We start from the raw sequence: 15,334 nt of genomic DNA on the forward strand, positions 1-15,334 counted from the left end.
AACACAAATGAGCTCATACTGATACACTCCCAATATTGAGCTTTCCTACACTTATTCTATTTTTAGAATATGTATTCTAAATACTTACCTACTTATTCTATTTTTTTTTAAACATAGACTTTACATGTTCCAAAAGCTTGCTAAAGTTTCCCAGGAAAATATCTGTTGGATTTTTATTGGAGCAGTAATTAGTGTATTTCACCTTTTCCAATCCATATTGCACATTATGGTCATATTCACCTTCCTGAATTGGTCTACTCGAGATCTCTTCCAAAGGACTCTCTCATATAGTGTTTGTGTTTTTTCCAACTCACCATTAGTATTTTGCTCTTTTTGAGTTACCCTTCTTATGTGCAGTGTGCTGTTTGTATATTATTATCTTTGAGAAGTTGTATATGAAGTAAGAATTTTTGATTGGAAGGTAGGCTCTTGACTTTTAAAAGAACTGTAAGCCATTCTAAGGCCTGAAGGACATAGGAGAAGACAGCGAGCACTATGCTTATCAGCTCTGAAAGTGTTAGCATCAACATGACTGAATCCTGGGGGGGAAATACCTTCTTCAGAAGCACTTTGCTATTTACTGTTTTTCTTGTTTGTTTTACCTGGGGCTATGCCTTTGACTACATTTGAAGATTTCCCAGGTAAATCCAACCCATATATGTCTCCCTACATATTTTAAATTTCTTTGTGAGAACCATTGTTATTTAACTGTTTTACCCTTGCCTCACATAATCTCCTTGAATGTAGCTTGGACTTTTTGGGTGTTTTTCACAATTTTCAGCTTGTGTTTTGCACATCTACTCAGTAATACATGATGCATTTAACTACAAGCATTTAACTGAGGTTTTCTTCCCATGTGCCCAAGCCTTAAGATTGCTGCTACTTGAACGTGGTGAGAGTACCACCACTTGATCAGACTGGCCTAAGTACAAGGTGCGGTGCCTGAAAACCAAGTCAGTGAGGTGGCCAAAGTCTACACGAGTCATGATTACCAGTGCTGGTAGGTACAACACACAGACTCCTAAAATCTCACTCATTAATACAATAAAGATATATATTTCTCCCTCACTTTCTGGTCTGATACAGATCTGGTGGCTTCCACCACTTTGTAGTTATGCAATCCTACCAGTGCCTCCACGGATGAAGGCACAGAAGAGCTAGAGAGGTGGTGTGTCTTAAGGGGCCAGGCCTGGAAGTGACTCTGTCCCTCTGCCTTCATCCTATGTGCAGAGCTAGTCTCATGGCCCAGATGGAACTGTCAGGAAGGCTGGTCAATGTAGGAAAAACACAGGTATTTGTTGAGCACTATAATCTTTGGTCCTCTAATTCAAACTTCACCTTTTTTTAAAACTAAAATTGAGAAAACTTCAGCAATTTCCCGTGGTAGCTCCTTTAAGACTGAGCAGCACTAGGAAAGGTTATTTTCCATCCCAGTTGGTTCCCTGAGTAAGAGATCTGGGAGATAACAGACACACAGTGGTTTGGGTGTATAGTCATGGGTTCGCGACTCTAGACTGTATCTGGGGCTCTGCATTTTAGGGCTCCTTCAGGATTTGTGGAGACTGCACTAGGAGAGCAAAGCTGGGGTAAAATCCTTGATATGGGCTGCTTGTTGGCTTCTCGGCTATCCCAGACCTAGGATCAGTTGGCCAACAAATCTGGGCTGCAGGTTTGATAAGCTCTCACTCTTGAGGTCAAAGGAGGCGCCTTGACTCAACCCTGGGAAAGTGACTGGAAGTCGGTCGTGATTCACTTAATAAGGCAGGGGTAAGACACTTTCTTCAGCGATCTGGATTGAGAAATAAGACTGGACAGATTCAAACAGCCAACCAAAAATGAGATTTTTCTCAGCCTCTGCACTCCTCAGAAGGAAAAATAGATACTGAATGCACTGCTGTGAAACAGGTATCCTAGGAATATTCTAGAATAGTAATATATCTATGCCTCACTAAGCCTCGTTGCAGCCTGCTCCCCAAAGTATGGTCACAAAATTAGACAGGATAAGTCAGCCTACTTGTGATTTTGCTCCATTGGGAAATTTATATAATTTAAAGTTAACTGATTTGACTTTCAGTTTGATTTAGGCCTAGTCTGTTACATAGTCCAGCATAGAAATAGGCAGCTGGCACGTGTCTGTGCCATTGCTCTCCAGGCAGTAATAATCATCACAATGTTACCTTTCACTCACAGCAGGTGTCTCGGAGGAGCTCCAGCACCAGAATTCTGTTCGGCCAGTAGAAATACAGCCCTTTAATGTGCTTAGTGCTTTGAGAAACAATTGAAACATGACTATGATGATGTGCAACCATTTTATGACACGGCTATTGCATTATCTCTACTGTTGCAATGGCATATCATTGGCTACCACTCATCAATAGATTTTTATGGCTCAGAGTGATCTAATAAATAGCAGCAGACGGAGTTTAGAGTCTCCTTGGAGAACTGACTAATCCTACAACTTGTGGAACTGCTCTCTTTACATTTACAGTTTGGCCTTTTTCAGAGACAGAAAATGAAGATGACAGGGAAACTGACAGAAGGAGAGTTAGCTGCCAGACCCTAGAAGCTGTTCTTTTGTCTGTACTGCTCAGGATCTGCATCTTCTTCAAAATCATAGTGATTTCTTTCCCAGGCCAAGCAAACTTACTATTTTTGTTCACAGTGGACATTAAAACTCCTCATAGTGCCCAGATTAGCTAACTCAGTAAGGGGATCTGTCCAGTCCCTACTACCCTCTATAGACCATTTTTTGCTTTCTGACTATATCAGTCTGCTCAGGTTGCCATAACAAATACCATAGACTGGTTGGCTTAAACAATCAAAATCAATTTTCTCAGAGTTCTAGAGACAGGAAGTCTGAGATCAGAGTGCCAGCATGACCAGTTTCCTGGTGAGGGCCCTCTTCCTAGCTTGCAGATGGCTGCTTTCTGGCTGTATTTTCACATGGCAGAGACAGAGAGCAAGCTCTCTGGTCTCTATTCTAATAAGAGCTCTAATTCTTTCTTTTTTTGAGGAAGATTATCCCTGAGCTAACATCTGCTGCCAATCCTCCTCTTTTTGCTGAGGAAGACTGGCCCTGAGCTAACATCTGTGCCCATCTTCCTCTACTTTATATGTAGGACGCTTACCACAGCATGGCTTATCAAGCGGTGCCATCCGCACCCAAGATCCGAACCGGCGAACCCCGGGCCACCGAGAAGTGGAACGTGAGAACTTAACCACTGCGCCACCGGGGCGGCCCCAAATTCTTAATTCTTGTAAGAGTCCCACCCTCAAGACCTAATCTAAACCTAATGACCTTCCAAAGACCCATTTCCAAACACCATCACATTGAGGGGTTAGGGCTTCAACATGTGAATTTTGAGTAGGACACAATTCAGCCTATAGCATCAACAAATATATGACTAGGAGTACTCTAGTAGTTTCTTGATGGATTTCCCTGTTCCTCACTAGACCCTACAATCTATTCTTAACAGAGATAGATTTTTGAAAAATATAAATCAGATAACATCACTCTCTTGTTCAAAATCCTCCAATGACTTCCCATCACACTTAGAAAAACTATTCCATGGATTACAAGGTGCCAGGTAATTCAGACCCCCTTTCTTCTAGTTGCTTCTTTGTTCACTTCACTCCCGCCATACCAAGTCTCTTGCTATTCCCCAGGCACATCAAGTTGACTTCCCCTTCAGGGACTTTGCAATTGTTGCCTCCTTGGTCCGGAACACACTTTTCCAGATCTTTAATGGCTTGTTCTCTGTCTTCATTTTCACATCTTAATTGGCATCTTCTTGAAACACTCCTCTTTCTCTAATTCTAACTGTATATTCTGGTTAATATAAGTACTGGTCTTCAAAGGACTTCATATATGAAACTTCATATTCTTTTTTATATTCTCAGTGACTAGAATAGTGTCTGACATATATTAGGTACTAAATTGTCATTTATTACAAAAATAAATTAAATATGATGTACATGCCAATGACTTTTATATATATATTGTCATTCTAGTCTTCTCTTCTGATTTCCAGGCTTGTATATGCAACTACCTACTTGATGCCCCCCCTTAACTATTTCATAGACAATCAAACATTTCCAAAATTGATTAATCTATCCCATGAAACCTGTATCTTCTCCCATGTTCCTCTTTGCATAGTGGGTCAAGCAAAATCTTGGCGTCACCTTTAATTTTTCCCTCTTCCTCACCTCCTTATGTCCAGTCAATAACCGATCTTATTACTCTGTCTCTAAAACACATCATGACTCTGCCCTCTTCGCTCCTTCTCTACCACTGCCACTCTTGTCCAAAATGCCACCAACTCTTGCCTGGAGCACAGCATCTTCCAACAGATCTTCTCACTTTCATTCTTATCACACCCCTCCCCATCTATTTTCTAAGCAGTAGCCAGAATGATGCCGGGCATTTCTTTAATAGCAATGGTGAATGTGTATTGAGTTCTGCTATGTGCTGCTCTGTCAGAACTTGAAGATGAACAAACTGAACGTGAGTTTGGGCCCCCCTGGAGACTAAAAATGCAAATCTGTTCATGTAACTACCATATAAAAATCCTTAAAATGAGTTTTCATGCTCTTAGAATAAAAGCCAATATCCTTACCTGGCCACCAGGCCCTGCCTACTTCTCTGGTCTCAGCTCGCACAGCCCTCCTCCTGCCTCTGGCTTCTGGTTGCCATGGCCTCATAGTCCTTTGAAACTGCCACCTGCTTTTCCTCTTCAGAGTTTTCCTGCAGGATCTTCCCTGTCTGGGGCAGTGTTTCCTCCACTCTTGTCCTGAGTAACCCCTGCTTCTTTCATTCCTCAACTAAAACATCTCTCCTCAAAGATGCCTCCTCTGAAACAGCTAGGCAAAACTGAGTCTCCCTAACACATTCTCTTCACAGCACCCACAGCTGGCTTCATCACAGTTGCTAATTCCAGATTTAGCTGTAACTGCCCAAGAGCTACCTCTGCCCCTGGATTGTACACTCCATGAGTTCAGAAGTCGTGGTTTGCTTTTTAACTGCCATGTCTTCACAGGCTGAGTCGAGTACCAGCTACACAGTGGGCATTCAATAAATCTTATTATTCTAGCCAAAATAAGTGGAACACTTTCTCCCACCCCAAAAAGTACCCAGGGGGCTTTTATCTCTGGTCCCTTGAGTGGCCCAAAATAAAATGCATCAACAGGTTACTATGAAACATACAATACACCAAGTAACTGAGAAAGGAGGAGTGTTTTAACTATGGCTTTCATTGAAATTGGTTAGTTTTCTGTTGAAGAACAAAAGTTTTGTAAATAGTATGAAAGGATCATGTTTTCTGGTAAGGAATTTACTTGCATTTGGTCAACTGCATTTGTCATCAACTGTTCATTTGCAAAGCATACCTGTTAAATCTATTCCTTATAATAAACTGCCAATTCATTAATGGAAACATTGGGATTTCATTATCAAAGTGAAATGCTACACAGAGAAGGGTGAAGACACCTGAAGATCCAGTGATTCCATTATTCTTAGGCAAAACTACTTTGCCATATTTAATATAGGACTTTGGCATAGATTTTTAAAGCCCAAAATAGTATTTTGTTTTAACAACAATTATTATTATTACCAACAACCACAAAAGGCCTACCTCTAAATTCAGATGTTTTTAATCAAAATACAAAGGATGAGGTAGCCATAATAGGAGACTATTTTGGGACCAAGTCTGTGGCAATTCGTAACTGACCCTATCAAGTTGAGGGTTCAAACCAAGAAGATATCTCAACCTAGGTCAGAAACTACACAGGGCCCACGGGCTAAGAATGATTTTATACATTTAAATGGTTGAAAAGCAATCAATAAACAATATCTTGTGACATGTAAAAACTGTATGAAATTATTTCAACAAATTTCACACAACCATGCCCATTCATTTACATATTGTCCATGTTTATTTTCTCACTATAATGGCAGAGTTAAGTAGTTGCAGCAGAGATCGTCAAAGTTTTTTGACTGTAATCCTCCATAATGTTTTACATTGAGAGCTGTATATCCACACAGATACACAGCTGAAAAGTTTCACCAAACAATGTTTACACTATTATAATGAGCCCTACTGTATTCTGCTCAATTCTACGTCATTTAAACAGTATTTGTAATGTTATTTCTGATTCTGACCCTCTAGTGATTGCTAATCTTGGTTGGACAAACATTAATTTGGATTTGTTTTCTCAATCCCAGTTGCATAATAAATCACCTAGGAAATTCTCAAAAAAATACCAGGCCCCACTCCAGAGTAGTCAAATCAAAATCTCTGGGTACCTGGGTATTGGTCTTTAAAAATAGCAAATGAGAAAACAGCCCCTCAGGGTGACCTTCTCGAGGAGCCCAGGTTGAGAACTAATCCCCTTGCTACTCAAAGCCTGGTCTTCAGACCAGCAGCATCTATACCTGGGAGTTTGTTAGAAATGCAGAATCTCAGGCCCCAACCAGACCTACTGAATCTGATTGGGCTTGTTAATAAGATCCCCGAGTAACTGACATGCCCGTTAGAGTGTGAGAAGCACTGATCTAAACCAAGAAAAAGTTTGTTAGCACTGGAGCATTAGGTCATACTCTCTTCTTTGTCAGGGAAAGGAAAATTAAGATATTTGCTTCCCAATTAGTACTGAATTTGTACCTGCAAGGGCAAAATGTGAAATGGTAAGGACTAATAATAAACAAAATTTATCCAGAGAGAAAAGCTATTTCATGAGTAGGAGTTTCTACCCGTAGGAGGCCGTCCAACTCCAAAAAAGGGGAGTCAGGGCTGGATGCCAAGAATTTAACAGGAGTGACTTTACTGTGCCAACTCCAAGCAGACATCTAATCTGGGTTCCAGCCCTGCCCTCTCTCCCTCCCTCTGGGGCTGCAGCGGGACCCATTACACAGCTTTCTCCAATCACAACCTTTGCACCTGGGCCAGAACCAGACTGACTTCTAGGAATCGGAATATAGGCTCTGCTACTGTCTATTTGATCAAAAACACTCATGTTTTAGAAACCAAAGCTCTCTGGTGCATTTCATCCCAGTGAGATCAAAGGCAGAGTTTCTGAGTTTTCTCTGGTCGCTGGATCTGAGGCTTCCCAGGAACACAGTGAGTCACAGAGGAGCCACGGAGGGGTGAGGTCTCCAGCAACCTACACAGACTCCTTGGCAACTGGAACCTTGGACGGAAAGTTTTCCCTCTGTAATTTCCTCCGGCCTCTTCTACAGTTTAAACTATTTGTGTTCTCACAGCATTTCCAAATGGTGGTTTTACCCTCCACTGACCTGAGCAATTGTATTTGGCACTGTTGTTAACTTTTTACGTGCTGGGGAGAGACCACAACATTTAGCTTAGATTTTTGCTCTGTTTTGTTTTTGGTGGAGGGAGAGGATGTGAGCAGAGGCACTGGATTTGAAACAGGCATTGACAGAAGTTTAATCAAATAACACTAGGTCTAGATATGAGTATTAGATGCCATCTCTCTTTTTCTTCACAACTCCCTTCCAAAACGAATAAACAATAAGAAAACAAACAAAAGAGATCTAATTTAAAATGACCCCATCTTAACCCCTTTAGAGAAGTTTCACAACTTCCCCTGGTTGTTATTGTTCTCAGCCCCACTGGTGAGAAAGTGGTCTTCCTAGGGTAGTGGTTCTCCAAGTGCAGTACCAGGAAAACTTGCTTCACCTGGAACTTGATCGAAATGTACATTCTTGGGCCTCCCCCCAGAACTGCTGAATCCTCAGCTCTGGGACTGGGGTCCAGCCCTCGAGGTCATTCTGAGGCATGCTAAAATTGGAGGACCTCCGTTCTAGGGAATAACTGAGTTCACACCAGCTATAATTTAAACTGGTCTCAAAGACATGTTGACCTATTTTGGAAAACTGCTAGTTACTAACCTATACTATCTTAGAAAAAAAGTTGAATTTATGAAAAAGGATTCTTATTCTGAACACAGATAGATTAAGATCGACTTCCTATGGCCACCACAGCACTTTTCCAATAAGAGCTTAAAAAGTTATATAAACATTACCAAGTCTCATTAATCCTCACAGTTTACCTTGTGGGTGGGTCATCTTTTGTGAAGATGATGTGCTCCGGTGGACATGAATCTGTCAGAAGGAAGAGAACACAGAGCTCTCATTTTGCAGTTAAATTATAACTTCCGGTCAATAACTGGGTAAGTTAATGTCTTTCTGGAAAGAATGAGAATGCCTTGAAACAAGGCGAAGTTCACCTGTCAAGATTCAGTTAGCACAAAGAAACCTCTGTTTCCACAACTAGTGCTTTAAAAGCTAAAAAACAAGCTAACATGCATACGAACACAAAGACCCATGCAGTCTCTAAGATATGTTTGCCTAGCGAACCATAAAACACGGCCTAGCAGGGATTTCTGAACTAAGTGAAGACTAGAAGTTTCTGCCCAGTTCTCTGGGACAGCTGTAGTGCCTAAAGGAGATCTGCCCAAGATCTACAGAGGCTCCAAGTAGAAATATCTTGAGATTACACTAATGTGTATTAAGGGTTGCAAAATGGCAACAACAAAGGGATCAGAGACAAATGATTTTTCATTTAGATTTTATTTTGAAAACAAAGGCTAAATTTTGGGTAATATTTTATTTATTTACTTTATTATTATTATTATTTTTGAGGAAGATTAGCCCTGAGCTAACATCTGCCACCAATCCTCCTCTTTTTGCTGAGGAAGACTGGCCCTGAGCTAACATCTGTGCCTATCTTCCTCTACTTTATATGTGGGACACCTGCCACAGCATGGCTTGACAAGCAGTGTGTTGGTCTGCACCCGGAATCTGAACCCATGAACTCTGGGCCACCGAAGTGGAACATGCAAACTTAACTGCTGCACCACCAGGTCAGCCCCTGGGTAATATTTTAAACAAAACAACCTACATGACTTAGTGTGAAAGCAGGAAAAGAAAATCCCAGGTGGACAGAATTTCTTTCTTTTTAAAATTTACATATCATGCATTCATTCATTCGTCAGTCTGTCATTTGTTCATTCCTTCTCTCTTCTTCTTCACACTTGGAGCTCTCCTTGCCTAAGGGATTGAAAATCATCACTGGTGATGAGTATTCTGACTTAGATCTATTGATAACCAAGGAAACATAAAAGATTTGATTATTTATAAGCTGTGTGATCTTGAACAAGTTATTTAAGTTCTCAAGAGCCTGTTATCATCATTTCTGCAACAAAATTATAATATTTCTTTTATGTCGTTCTTGGTAGTAGGCATCCTATGTATTCTATCAATGGGATTTCCTCTTAATGAAGTGGGCGTATATATATAGCAAATATTTATCTGGCTATTTTGTCTGCTTTGCAAACTTATATATCAATGTACCAAATTTCTTTGTTTATTCTTGATATGCTTTAAATTCAAAATGTCCAAAAAGAAGTTATTCACCACCCAACAAATCTTCTTTTTTTATCAGTCATATTATTATATTATCTTAGCCATATTATTCCTATGAATCAAGCTAATCAGGTCTACTGCCCTCTTAACAACCTGATAAATGCAAAGAGCATCACAGTCCTGCTGTTGCTTGCTTTGTAACATCTTCCTTACCTTCCCTCTCCCCTTACCTCACCCTCTTGTGTCTGGACTATCGTCTGTTACATGTTTTCCTGCTTTTGTTTATCTTTTTCTTGTCAGTCTAGTCTTAACAGTGCAGTGGATGATCAGACAACCTTTAGCACTATACTGCATGGGTTGGACTCTTACTTCTAACCCTTCATGGTTATATGAACTTGGGCAAGTTATTTCAACACAAATAGCTCCCCCCCCCTTTTTTTTTGCGGAAGATTAGCCCTGAGCTAATATCTGCCGCCAATCCTCCTCTCTTTGCTGAGGAAGACTGGCCCTGAGCTAACATTTGTGTCCATCTTCCTCTACTTTATATGTGGGACGCCTGCCACAGCATGGCTTGCCAAGCGGTGCCATGTCCGCACCCGGGATCTGAACTGGTGAACCCTGGGCCGCCAAAGTGGAACGTGTGAACTTAACCACTGTGCCACCAGGCAGGCCCCAAATAGCTCCCATTTTTTCATCTGGAAAATGGGCATTATAAAAGTATCTATTTTACATATGAATTTTTTGAAAATTCAGTGATATAATCAACATAAAATTCTTATAGTACTCAGCTCAGAGCGAGTACTATATAAATGTTAGATTATTTTATTCATTGCCCAATCAATCTTGCTAAAGCATATTTTATCATGTCATTGCCTACTCAAAAAAATCCAAAATAGCTTCCCAATGCCAACAAGTTAGATTCCAGAGCAGAATGTTTGTAAATGGCTGATGATTTTATTGGAGAACAGGTATTCTAGAAATTCCTTAGAGTGGTGCCCTTACCTTAAGCAACCACGTCAACTAATGCACAAAGGGAAGCTAATATTTGGACATTAACATAGGGGAGAAGAACAGATAAATCAAGAACACCCCATAATCCTTCCTGGAGGACCCATGGGTGAGACATCCTCTCCATCGCTTGCAGTTGCTGTGTCATCTTTGCCCGCACTTGACCATTCCTTGAACCTCTGAATTTCCCAGTTCTTCCTCCCATCACAGCCTTATATGTGGTAGTTTGTACTTCACTTAGTCCCAGAGAATTTGAGAAAGCTTACAAAAATGTGTACAGCAGGAGAAAAAATAAATACATAAAACCTTGTTAAATACATTTTAAAATGTAGCCAAATGAGCCCTCTTAAAATCTAGAGTGTTCAAACCAATTTTCCCAGTGTATGTGTGTGTGTTTGAATTGGACCCAATAAAATGCATCTATATACCTAGCTACCTACCTACCCACATATCTGTCTCTATCTTTATTTCTACATCTCTATCTATCTATATATAAATTAGGGAGGCATCTCACCCATGGGGTGGGGGCTGGAGATTGACTTAGTTATGACAGTGAACTGCTGATTAATTCAGGTACTCAAAGTTCTTCTAAAAGGTGAATCCATTCCTCTACTAAAAATTGGAGAATTTTGGAAAAACTGACACCTTACCTCCAAAATAAAGTTTGAGGTTATTCAAAATAAAACTAAACGACTTTGAATAAAGGCTGAAATAGTGGGAGGACTGCAGGTTATTTTTAAATAATCTTCTGGAGGGTTTACAAAAATTGAGGTATGTGGAAAACCTCTATCTCAGTTTCACAGAAGTAAAATATATGAGGTTAGAAACAGATTAGCTGAGCCTTAAAATACAGGATTACTTTTCAAGAAAGCAGAAGAAATTTACTTCTCAGTATAAAAAAGAAAGCAAACAATATCCTTTCCCCATTCTGATGTATCAGAAATATTATGAGGAACAGAGAAAAACTGTTTCAGATATTCACTTACAGGTGAGCTGACCACATGTCCTGTGTTGCCCTGGAGAGTCCAGATTTATATCTGTTGCTCCGGTCTGATAATTAGTAGTGCCTCCTTTTGCTCTGAAGTGTTTTGCTTTAAATGATAAATTTCATGTTTACCCCATACAGTCATGCACTTTATAACAACAGTTCGGTCAATGACAGACCACACATACCCTGGTGGTCCCATAAGATTAGTACCTATATCCTAGGTGTGTAGTAGGCTATACCATCTAGGTTTGTATAAGTACACTCTGTGATAACATAATGATGAAATCACTTAACAATGCATTTCTCAAAATGTATCCCTATCTTTAAGGGATGCATCATTATACATGTAAAACTGGATGAAGAAAATTTTATATATTGACTGATTAAATACTTATTTGCACAATTTGCAAAAGCAGAGTTCTAGCTGAAACTATCTGCTTTGGTTGGAAACAAACCAATTTACCTTTCTAAATGAGTGTTGCTTCTAAGAGGTATAGGGCTTCCCAAATTTCACGTGTAATAATCACAATTCTGCATGGATTTGGAAATCCCAGTGTCTGTAGGGATTACCATTTCATTCTTTCCACTTGATGAACCACCTCTAAAAGACCTCTGGGAAGGGCTGGGACTGCTGGGAACATGAGGCCAAACCAAAGTCCCCTTGAGGTAGGGATTAAAGGCCGTGTATTAATCTCATACAAGTTCCCTTCACAAATCCTACAGAGATCAATATATTCATAGGTGACAAGCCAGCTGCAAAGACAAACAAAACCCTTAGGTTAATTCTCCTGATCCAATTCCCCAATTTTCCATGAAAATAAGTCCAAGTCCTTGTAACTTTAAGATCTTTCCCAATCATGAGCTGTCTAGAAAAGCAAGAGAAACTCCTGGGAGGTTATAGGGAGAGGTCTTACAGGCAGACAGTAGAGCCCAATATTTCAGTGGACCATTGCCAATTTGCATCTATTGGGGAGAACGACCCATGGCTCTTAGATAGTTGTCTCCAGAGATAGCTCCAGTTTGTGCCACCAAATCCTTTCTCTGTTTCATGAAACTGCATTAGAAAACTGTTAAAATGGACAATAAAGATAGGACTTACTTTTTTATCAGGATCTCAAACTAATTTAGGGAAACATCATCCTCATTTTTATCTCAAACTTCACATATGCTTTAATGAATAAGATAATGTAAGTGATTATATGAGATGACATGTGAGAACATTCTTTGCAATGAGGTTATACAAATGGAAGGCAGTATTATGGTTACAATTTCATGTCTGAATCCTCCAGATTCCTCTGGGGGCTTAGCCCCAGGACAGTACAGTGTTGAGAGCTGAGTTTCCAGTAGACCAGCAGAGGTGATGTTTACCATTCTATTCTCAGAGTTAAGTGGGTGGGGCATGGGGCAAGTGTTGTTGCAAGGCTGATGTGTTCATTCTCCCTCCTTCTCAAACTTGTTTTGGCAGTCGGGTGAGCTGGCCAACTTCTTCTGAAGACAGTAAGTGGGGGAGGGATTGGGTCAGGAGTAAATCCTGTCCTGTTGACCTGGCTTTTTTCCCTCTTTGAACAGCAATTTCACATTGACTCAGGTTGTCCTTATCTAGAGTTCAACATTTATGCTTCTAAGATTCTGAACTTCTTGCTCCTGAAGCCCAAAGAGGCAAATAAATGGGAAAGAAAAATCAAGAAAAAAAAAATAAAAATGAAGGTGGAGCAGAAAGAAACCTAGAAAAGCAAGAGGATAGAGAGGAAAAGATTGAGGTGGAAATTACTATTGGGTGAAGATCTTAATTGTTCTGGGTTTCAGTTCCCTCTTCCGTAACACAGGAATAATCAAGTAAATAGCTTTTAGGACAGTTAGGATGATTCTATAAGATAAAATATATAGAGGACATGGAACAGTGCCTGGCATATTACTGGTGACCAGGAATTATTATTATATTATGTTGTTCTAACAAAAGACTTGGAGTATAAGGAATAAATTTTAAAAGTCATGTTTGCATCAGTCTATCTTTGGCCAAAGATAGCTCCGGGTTTTTTCGTTTTTTTTTTTCTGAGAAACAAACTGTAATCTCTACCCTTGCTGAAATGGATGGTAGACGTGATCTGATGTTTGCCTTCTGGTCACCATCCTTGGTGCCCATGAGCCAAGTATGCAATGAATATGTACAGATTTGCTTCCTCCAAACCCTAATTATGAAGCTATGATTCTCATGTGTGTGGCCAGAGGTTTTTTATCACCTTTGATTTACTTTTCAATAAAAATGACATGATTCATCAAATAACTCAGGGCCTTTTGCAATGGGAATAATTAGAAAGTAGCCAGAGATGCCTCATGGGTGATTCTGATCTCACTGAAGAGTCACGCCCACGCCCTGAGTCCCAAGCGTTGTTTGGTGCTAAGCCTGAACAGCTGCCACCTGGGTTCTGGATTCAGCTGGTTTGATTTTGGATGGTGTAAGAGGCACTAGAAAAAGATGATAAAAGGCCTTAAGAAATCCTTTTCAATTATAGGTGTGGTGTTTTCAAAATTACCCTGGTTTCAGTGAGCTCAGCTCCACCCAGAGGAAAGAGAAGTGTGTAGCCAGCCGAAGAGAAATGACTTTGTTAAAGCTCTGCATATAGAAAAATGGAAGAAGGAGCCTGGGGAACGAAGCTGGTGCCTCCATCTTTACCCTCAGGTGCAGTGTTTATATGAAGTAGGCAATCATCTAGTACAAGCTCAGCCAGTAAATTCCAAGAAATGTATCTAAGGCACATCAGGTCGACCCTTACGATGAATCTCTGAGGGGTCCTCTCTGGTCTCTTGAATTCCTGTTTCTTTTTTTTTTTTTTTTAAAGATTTTATTTTTTCCTTTTTCTCCCCAAAGACCCCCTGGTACATAGTTGTATATTCCTCGTTGTGGGTCCTTCCAGTTGTGGCATGTGGGACGCCGCCTCAGCGTGGTTTGATGAGCCCTGTCATGTCCGCGCCCAGGACTCGAACCAACGAAACACTGGGCTGCCTGCAGCGGAGCGCGCGAACTTAACCACTCGGCCACGGGGCCAGCCCCGAATTCCTGTTTCTTTTACAGCTGACAAAGATCTATGCCTCATTTAGTTATAATCTTAGTCACAATCTAGCAACAGAAGCATATGCAGGTGGTATCCAGGTCATTCTCTGTCAATCAAAGAAAAGACATACATACAATTTTTATATAGTCAAATATCTAAAGACACATCATGTGCCAGGAGATTGAGAAATACCTATTATCTTTTCCTGGACCGTCTCTTGGACCTCCTTGGGGACTAGATATATCCATTCTTGTATAGGCCTTGCATGAGGGAATTACTGTAATGCCAGAAGACTATTATGGAAGAGAACAAATCATGGGAAGTTGGAGCTGAAAAAGACATCCAAAATTACCTAGTTCAGTGGTTCTTGTTGCTAGCTAGATCACCTGAGAAATTATGCAAACTACCAGTACCATGTCCTACTGTCCAAGAGATTCTGATCTAATTGTTCTGGTTTGTGGTATGGGCTTAAATAATGGTTATTAAAGGAAAGAATAAATGTATTAATAAATGCATAATTAATACATTTAATTAATTCATTCATTAATAAATGATAAACATGTAAATTAAACACTTTTTTGGAAAACTGGAAACAAAAGCAAGTATTTTGGGGTATGATCTTGATTTGCTCCTTCTTTTGGTGTTCTGAGCACCCAACTTCCAATGTAGGGGGGCTCCCCACACCACCAATTCTCTGGCGACACCAGCTGGGTGTCCTACCATTCAGCTCAATTCTGACACTTTACCTACCCAGAGATAGCGTCAAACTCTGGACTGCCCCCCTCTCCCACCCCGCTTCAGACATCAGTAGCAAGCCTAAGTTGTTACCTGTACTTCCGACTGACTGTCTATAAAGCAGAGGTTCCCACAACACCCTCTCTCCTTGGGTTCAATTAATTTGCT

The 15,334-nt window shown here is 40.4% G+C and overlaps 2 long non-coding RNA genes across 3 annotated transcripts in view; one reads left to right on the top strand and one right to left on the bottom strand.

The window, feature by feature from the left end:
* Positions 1-5,858, top strand: part of LOC103567782 (uncharacterized) — a 30,253-nt gene extending 24,395 nt beyond the window's left edge. The window contains exons 3-4 of one of the 2 annotated variants that reach the window (XR_011525285.1): positions 866-1,000; positions 3,120-5,858. This is a non-coding gene — a long non-coding RNA (uncharacterized lncRNA). The remainder of the gene's footprint in view (positions 1-865; positions 1,001-3,119) is intronic. The other variant, XR_011525286.1, reaches the window with a different exon arrangement.
* The window catches only part of LOC139075160 (uncharacterized), a 32,639-nt gene that overhangs the window by 4,293 nt on the left and 13,012 nt on the right, over positions 1-15,334 (bottom strand). The window contains exon 3 of the long non-coding RNA XR_011525284.1: positions 8,068-8,119. This is a non-coding gene — a long non-coding RNA (uncharacterized lncRNA). The remainder of the gene's footprint in view (positions 1-8,067; positions 8,120-15,334) is intronic.

Source organism: Equus przewalskii, chromosome 13 (assembly GCF_037783145.1).
Source record: "Equus przewalskii isolate Varuska chromosome 13, EquPr2, whole genome shotgun sequence".
Taxonomy (NCBI): Eukaryota; Metazoa; Chordata; class Mammalia; order Perissodactyla; family Equidae; genus Equus; species Equus przewalskii.